The sequence below is a fragment of the Canis aureus genome, chromosome 8 (genome assembly GCF_053574225.1).
Source record: "Canis aureus isolate CA01 chromosome 8, VMU_Caureus_v.1.0, whole genome shotgun sequence".
Taxonomy (NCBI): domain Eukaryota; kingdom Metazoa; phylum Chordata; class Mammalia; order Carnivora; family Canidae; genus Canis; species Canis aureus.
The window spans coordinates 71,693,878-71,702,590 of NC_135618.1; positions in this window are offsets into that span (position 1 = coordinate 71,693,878).

The following is an 8,713-nucleotide window of genomic DNA, read 5'->3' on the forward strand; positions in this document are numbered from 1 at the left end:
CGGGGACAGAGGCCCGGCGGGTACCCAGAGACGTGGATGGGCTGCTTTGGGCCAAACTGTAGACTCAGCTGAGCCAGGGTGGCAAGCCCCATGCTGCTCCAGACGGCTCGGGGGCTCGGGCAGTTTGCACACAGGAGTGTGGCGTTCTCCAGATGGCCAAGCCTCCAGATTTGAAATAATCCCAGCTCAGTGAGGGCTGGGGGCTGAGGAGGCCGGGGAGGTGGGTGGGGCCCCGGGACAGGGCCCACGGAGGGTCCAGGAGCTCTGAGAGGGGCTGTGTCCTGAGCCTGGGGATCAGCCGAGGCTTGGCCTGGGCTGAGCTCCCTTGGTGCCTGGCACCGCCGAGGCTGGGGGTGCCTGGCCTCTTCCAAAGCCCTCCTTGTCGGGCAGCAGGCAGGGCGGGCCGGGGGCTGGGCGCGGCCGCTCATATCTTCCCTGTTACTTCATTCATTTTGCTCCCACTGATCCCTTGTTTATCTCACTGGGAATGCAGCCGCGGTGGAAATTGGGGCCAAGGGAAAGGCCAGAGCCTGGGCCGCCTCCAGGAGAGCCCCAGCCTCACTTGCCTGCCTCCCTCACCTGGGTCCCTGGGCTAAACCATGCAAGAAGGGGCCGTTTCTGAGAAGCTAACGTGGGGCCCAGGGGTGTGGGCTGTGTGACCCTGCCAAGAACGGACGGTCTCTGGGCCTTGCTTTCTTCATCTTAGAGGTTATTCTAAATGACCTTTGAGAATGCTTACTGTCATGAACTATAAACCTGCCATTTCATAAGCACCAGCCTGGTGCCCCAGCCTGTCCCTGCTCTCACCTGAGGCTCACACGTCTCCATGGATCACCATGAGCCCACTTCAGAGAGGAGGTGGGGTACAGGGGCACTTCCCAGGTAGAAATGGGGGTGGAGGCCAGGCAAGGAGAAGACCCTCTGGAAAGGGTTTAAGGGTAGCAGTATCAGAAGTCAGGGCTGCCATGAGTAGGTGTGTGTGTGTGCCTAGCAGGGCCAGTGTCTGAAAATGTCCTTTAAAAACTGGTCAGGGGGAGGGGTACCTGGGTGGCTCTGTGCTTGAACATCTGCCTTTAGGCAGATGAACATCCCCCTCCTGGGAGCAAGTCCCACATCGGGTTCCCCGCAGGGAGCCTGCTTTTCCCTCTGCCTATGTCTCTGCCTTTCTCTGTGTCTCTCATGAATAAATAAATAAAATCTTAAAAAAAAAAAAAAAACTGGTCAGTGGGGGGCACCTGGGTGGCTCAGTCAGTTGAGTATCTGATGGAGTCAAGTCCTGCATTGGGCTCCCTGCTTGATGGAGAGCCTACTTCTCCTGCCCTTCCTCCCCCTACTGGTGCTCTCTCTCTCTCTCTCTCAAATAAATAAAATCTTTAAAAATAAATAAATAAAAATAACAACCGGTCAGTGGGAAATGCCAGGCTCCTACCACGCTTTCCTGTTGCAGGGCCCCTGGCTGAGGGTGGAGGGTGGGGCGTTGCTATCTCCTGGGGGCTTGCGTTAAGTAGGCCCTAATCCCCATCACCAAGCAAACCTGTCTGCCCTGGAAGATGACCCCTTTGGGTAGGGGGCACACGCTATGGCTTTAAGCAGGCAGTCTGGGTCCTTGTGCTTAGTCAGTGATGTTTGAGGACACCCCGACCCTGCCAGGAAGAGGCTGCCCAGTTGAGATGTAGAAACAGGCCCAGAGAAGCTGATTGAGTTGCTCAGCATACACAGCTGTGAGTGGCAGAGCCGGATCCGATCCCAGCTTGTCTGATCCAGAAGTTTGCCCACTGTCCATCTGGACTATGGCTGCCTCTTCCGGGGTTCCCACCTGGGCTCAGCACCCTGAGAGGGCATGAATTCAGGCTGGATACCAGGGTTGGAATCTCAGTGCCCTATCATCATCTTCTCCCTGGTGACTTGGTGTTCCAGTCTGTAAAATGGGATGGGTGAGTCCAATTCTGGGCCAGTGTCTGCCCTCTATCCTGGAGCCTGATGGAGGGATGAGGTCATATTTGTCTGGGGTTGGAGTGTCTTGGAAGGAGAAAGTTCTGCAAAGACAAGGGCCCATTGTCCCCCCTCTCCCAGTCCCCTGCCAGGTCCCGCCCCAGTCATCAGACAAGGCCAGCCCAGCCTGCAGGCCCCAGAGCCCAGAGGCCACCATGTGCCAACAGGGGGTGACTCAGTGCCCCCTCCCTTCCCATTAATTGGTATTGCCTGGAATCCCACCATCATAACTTTGTCGGGGTGGCACAGAAGGGAAGTCAGGGGAGGGAGAGACAGCTCTGGGGTCCCAGCCTGGGATGTCACACGTGGGCCTTTACAAGCAGCTTGGGTGACGTGTCCCGCAATTTTCAGTAATAAAAACAGCAACGCGTGTGCTTGCTTATCAGTGGCCTTGGTTTGAAGCTCTTACAAGCATTAGCTCAATGAATGCTCACAACACCCCTGAGAGGGGCATTGATGTCATCACCCCCATTGCACAGATGTGGAGCACTCGCCCTCAGCCACCCAGCCCATAACTGGTAGATGTGGATGGAAAAAGTGGATTTGTATTGGAGTCTGCGTCGTTCTTGAGCATTCTGCAGAGAGGCTCCGGGATGCTTAGGTGGGGGCTAGACCAGGGGATAGAGAAGGGGCAGGTCCCAGATCTTGGAGCTCACAGTAGATGGGGAGTCCCAACAGACACATGGGCACCTCCCTACTGAGCCTGTAGACCAGGCCTCCGTCCTTCTGGAGAGTTCTTTGCTGCTTGGACCTGGAAGGCCCTACGGCCTCTGGCACTGCCAAGGCGGGATGAGAGATGCTCAAGCAATTTCAGTGCTTTGAGACCCCTAACAGGACTACACATGGGCAGGGCTGCTTCTGGGCGGGAGATACCCCTTTTCCTGGCCTCCCTGCAGCTCTGAGGCCCATGGAGCTCTGTCAGCAATGAGCCAGGCAAAGACAAATAGCAGCTCAAGCTTAACGTGTCCGAAAGTAAACTCTCAGTTTCCTCCCCAACCTGCTCCTCCTTGAGTCTTCTGTGTCTCAGGAAATGGCTCCATCGTCCGCCCTGTTTCTCAGGCCAGAAAACTGGGAGGCATCCTTGGATCCTCCCGCTTCTCACCACCCACATCGCTCCATTGCCAAGACCTGTCAACTCTACCTCCAAAACAAATCCCAAATCTACTTCCCTCTCTTCCCGCTGCCACCACTTTGCCCAAGGCACCACCCGTTCTCCCTGGACAACACTGCCAGCCTCCTCTCTGCCCCCTCCAACCCACTATCCCCTTGGAACTAGAAGAAGCAGCTTAAAATGGAAATCAGACCCCACCGTTCTCTTGCTTAAATTGCATCCCTGCTTTCTATCAGATTTGGAGCAAACTGACACCCCGTGATGACTATGAGGTCCCTCACGACCAGGCATGACTAGGGGACCTCACCTCCATCCCTCCTGTCTTGGCTGGTACCTCATTTTCTTTACCACCTCACACTAGGTCTCCCCAAGTCCGTTCCCTCACTGCCCGTTTGTAGGAATCTTCCTTGACTTATAATTGCATGGTTACCCTTTGCCTTTCCAACCAGCTAAGACCCATGAGATCAGAGCCTTGCCCACTGCCATCCCCCCGAGGGAAGCGGTATCAACCTTCTCCATTTTCAGACGTGGAAACCGGGGCTCAGAAGGTAACCACTATGCTGTCTTTGTTATGTACTGTAATCAAGGCAGTTCCTATAGTCCATCAAGTCTGAGAAGTCATCTGTTGAAAGATGCACCATTGGCTTATGGTCCATTAAGATAGGTAAACACTTTGACCATTAAACCATGACCAGCCATCCCAAATTTCAAAGATGTGAAACTACGGCAAAAGGGCTTTGAGGGGATTGATCTGAAAATAGAGTATTTTAAGGAACAAAATCCATTCAATCCTTAGGGCCCAAGGGATGAAGTAACAGATGGATTTCTCAGCAGTGCTGTGGATTGTTCTGTAGCCTCCTGGGAGCACAAAGGAACCCCACCTGACTTCGGGCCCACCAGAGACTTCAAGGTCAAGCAAGGACAATCCGATGATGAATGTGCTGGATGGTGTGGTGAGGGAGTATGGGAAAGGTGGGGTGGAGATCCCAACCCTGCAGGAGAGTTGGTGAGGCTTCATGGAGGAGGGGGCGTTTAAGGCAGATTCCAGAAGAGAAGCAGGGAATAAGTTGGCTGAGAGAGGGTGGGAAGCGTGCCAGGCACAGGGAAGAGCCCACACAATCTGGAGGACACCTTCCCTTGTGGGAAATGGCGTGTAGCTTGTGTGGCTGGAGCAGAGAGTGAGCAAGCAGGCTGGAGATGTCATGGGGCAGATGGATGGTGGTGGTCCTCCCCTGGCTGATGGAGCTGAGGCTTCATCCTTCAGGACAGAGAGCCCGTGAAGTCATCAGACAGCAGAGTGACAAAGCCACCTTTGTGCATCAGAAGGATGGAGTGAGTGGTGATGGGAAGCTTGAAGGCAACAGAAAGGCCTGGGAACGTCTGGGGATGTGCTGTCAAGTCCCTCTCAGGCTGGACGGTATCAACGGCCTGAGTCTCATGCTTGCTCTGGGGGCTCCCTTGGCATAGCTGGGCCCACTGGTGAGGGGCATGGGTAGCAGGCGGGGCGGGAGGCAGCCTCCCCACCCTGGGAATGTCCGGGCCGGCTGAGAGCCCGCCAGAGACCGGTGAAAGGCCTACTTACCATGACAGATGGGGGCCTTGTCGGCCACGCCAATTAGGCAAGATGGAGTGCCAGGGCCGTGCTATAAATATCTTGGCTGCTGACCAGCCCAAGAATGTAAATGGTGGTGTTGAACAAGCAGGAGAAAATGTTCAGTTCAGACAGGATGGGCTTTTTGTGTTTTAAAAACATGCTCTTCCCTCCCCGAAGACTTCATATTGGGTAGCAATCAGGCTGGATGCCCAAGCGCTGGCTACTTGTCCAGGAGGGGGCCAGAGTGAGGGCTCATGAAATCCAAGTTTTGGGGCAACTTCCTGGAAAGGTCAGTGCACTTGAAGCCCAGAAAAATCTGAACCTGACTTGCAGCTTTGTCCCTGGCCAGGGATGTGCCTGGGTGAGGGAATGTGCTAACCATCCAGCCGGTGGGGGGAGGGGGGCGGAGGACACATGGCCCAGACGGGTGCTGTGTTGGGTGTGCCACGGCAATCAGAGGCATCTTCCCAACACCAGGCTGCTCCCAGAGTTCTCTGTTCTGTTGCGGGCACGATGGACGGTGTGTGGTGTGCTGGGGCTGAGGGCACATCTGTCTTTAAATTTGGAGACAGGAGGACTGGCTGTTGGGTTCATTGGAGGGTAAGGCTGGGAGACCCTCAGAGCTGCACGTGCAGACACGGGTCCCACCTTCCCTAACACCCTTTGTAAATCTCGAGCAACAGAGCAACACTGACCCTCCGCCTCATCAGCTTTTTCATTCTGAAGCACAGGGTTGCAGGACCACAGGCAGGGAGAAGCTTGGGCTGGCTGAGAAGGGGAGGAAGTCACACACTGCCCTCGGAGCAGCCCAGGAACCCTCTGGCAAGCCCTGGGGCTGAAATGCACACACAACAGGAAGGGCACCTATCAGGGTGGTTTGTGCACCGGGGCCCTGCTCTGTGTGCCCAGGAAAAGGTGTACTGAATTGGGAAGGGAGAGGCAAGCTGCATACATATGGGGGGACCCCGGACAGAGTTGAGTCAAACCCATTCTCCTGTCCCAAAGCAACCCACCTGGAGAGTCCAGGCTAAGACGATGAGTCAAGGAGCTCACTGCAGTATACGAGGGGATTGTGGGGGAATGGACTCATTTGGGAAACATTTGTTGAAGACCTACTATGTATGGGGAGCTGTGCTCTGTTCTGGCTGCAATCCCCAGACACAGGCAGGGCAGAGCATCTGTCTGGCCTGCTGGAGAAGGGGCTCACAGGGTTAAGGAGAATGGACCCTGGCTCAGCAAAGCTCCAGCTGGAGTAGAACTCAGGTTCTAGGGGATGTTCTGGGGCTGGAAGGCAAGCACAGGCAGAGGTTGGGAGTTGGGGCTGGACCCACTAGAGGGGAGTAAGGAGCAGTGCGGGGCTCAGTGGGCAGGAGCAGACCCTGGAAGCACAGAGTGGAAGTCAACACTGCTCCCACAGAGGCCCCCAGGAAGATGGTGGTGCCTCCTCTCGTCCTGAGCAGGTAGGCTTGGAGAACAGAGCTGAACCTGCCAGTGAAGAGGATGATAGGATCCTGGGCCCTTGCTTGGAACATGCCACTCATCCTGCAGGGCCTGTAGACAGGGTCCAGAACAGCTACAGAAGCACTGCACTGCCTGGGCTGGAAGGTAGTCCAGGGTGAGGGCATGGGGGCGGTGTGCAGGATAGCAGGAGCTGGAGCAGAGCAGTGGGGTGGGCGGACTCCCAGTGGGCCAATGGATTGGTCTCAGACCTTATGGTCTGGTGAGGTCTGGCAGGGCCCGCATCTGCCCCACTGTGAAGTGAGGAGACCACCCAGAGAGGCCCAGACAGATGGAGCCCCTGGCATGAGCTCCATCTTCCCATTGGGTGTGTGACTGCCTACGTGTGTGCAGACATCTCAAAGCAAATCCCCAAAGGTACACTTTTTTGAGAGATCAATGGGGTGGTAAAGCCAAGAGAAGATACATCTATGGAAGTCCAAGGGTGTGAGATTGCAAACCAGGGTTCTAATAGACAACTAAGGGTGTGAGTATGCCTTGACAGTGTGACCTGTGTGGGCATTCAAGGGCTGCCTGGGGATTCCAGACGCCCACAACTTGGCAGCAGCATGTTGGTGTCTATTTCTCTGTCTTCAAAAATAATTTACACTGCTGGTCACTGAGGCTCTGTCCCAGTGATGATCACTCCTGGGGGACTGCACCTTTCCCCCACACACTACTCATCCCAGAGCCAAAAAGATTCATCTATTTCCTTGTGATTTCTTCTATTGCTTGGAAACTTACAAACCACTTGGGAAGTTTAAGAAAAGTTAAGGAAGTTAAGAAAAATGCATAAATGCTTTTCCAGAAGGAAGAAAGACTGCAATATTTCCTACTAGCTACTGTAGAATTTTATTACTTACTTATGTAAGTTTTAACTCTGTCATCTGCCTGGAGATAATTTTAGTGTTGAATATAAAATGTTAGCTAATTTCCTCACAACCCCCCTAAATTGCTGTCCTTCTGATTCACTTTACAATTCAATTTATAAATGCTTTACCAAGCTTTGCATTTTTATATATAATCAGCTCTTATATAAAATTCCTGCCTTGTATTCTGGTCCAATGGTGCATATTTCTGATCTTACTCCAGTACCACACTGTTAAATTATTGTTCTTTTAGAACGTGTTTTATGGAAGGCTTTATAGCATAGTAGCTAAGACTACAGTCTTTGAAGTTAAACTCACTGGGATTTATATACGGGAACTTTGCCACTTAATAAATGTGTGACCTTGGGCAAGCTACCTCACAGTTCCTCATCTGTGAAATGGAGTATTAGAAGTTCTATAAATAACATCTCCCTCACATGTTCAGAACAAACCAAGAGATAGCTGCAGGAATCAGACAGAGATTTAACATTAACCTTATTACTGAGGACTGCTATCCACTGCCACTACTTGATTCAACTCTACACTAGAGGGCCTAGCCATTGCAATAAGGCAAGAAAAATATATAAAAAGTATAATGATTAGAAAATCAAGCCAGCAGCGCCTGGGTGGCTCAGTTGGTTGAATGTCCGACTCTTGATCTCAGCTCAGGTCTTGATCTTGGGGTCATGATTTCAAGCCCTGTGTTGGGCTCTGCACTGGGTGTGGAGCCTAATTAAAAGGAAAAAAAGGGAAGAAAACTCAAGCCAAAAAGCAAAGCTTCAGCGGCGGGCACCCTCACTGTTCATCATGACTTAGATACATTTGGACCCCAGTCATAGATAGTGCTGGATCCCCCCCCATGTCTTCCTTCCACTCTCCCAGGAAGAACCTTCCCCCATAAAATTACTACAGAGTACAGTAGAAAATACAAGTCCTATGGGAGGAGAAACAAGGGAAAAGAGGAAGGTCAGGAAAGTCCTCCAGCTAAAGTCCCTTCACATGGGAATATGAGGTGCAGATGGTGATGGAGACTCCCCCAGGGACAACCTCACACAGGTGCACAGTAAATGCTGTTCTTATTACCAATATGCATAAGATCCTATTCTGTTTCATTCCTCCACTTGTCCTGAATTTCTTTTTTTTTTTTAATGTCCCCATCTATTTTTCTAGATGAAAATAGGAGCCTTTGGTATTGTTCTAAGAAAAAATGCTTCTCCTTAACACCTGGCCCACCCCCACCATTCCAATATGTGCTACATCAGTGTATAAATGATCCTGGGTAATGGGGATTGGTTCAGGTACAGGACTAAGATGGACAGCAGGGGGAGGAAGGATGAGTGATTGGAGAGGTTAGTGGGTTTAGGGACTGTGAGGCCACTGTGGAAGCAGGTCCAGATGATAGAGGAGGCTCTGAAGAGCCAGGTGGGCTCTCAGGTGGGGAGAGCCAGGTAGGTTACCAGGGGTGAGCACAGGAAGTGAAGGCCATAGCCAAGAGAGTTGTAATCTTCTGGGAGCTAAGAACACATCCCAAGGTCAGGGTCATGGTCCTCTGCCACTGGCCACTGTGGCAAGCTGCCAACACTCCCTGGGCCTCAGAGCCCCTTTAGCAAATGAAGGCCCTCTCCATGCCATGGTGCTGTAAACCTCTCC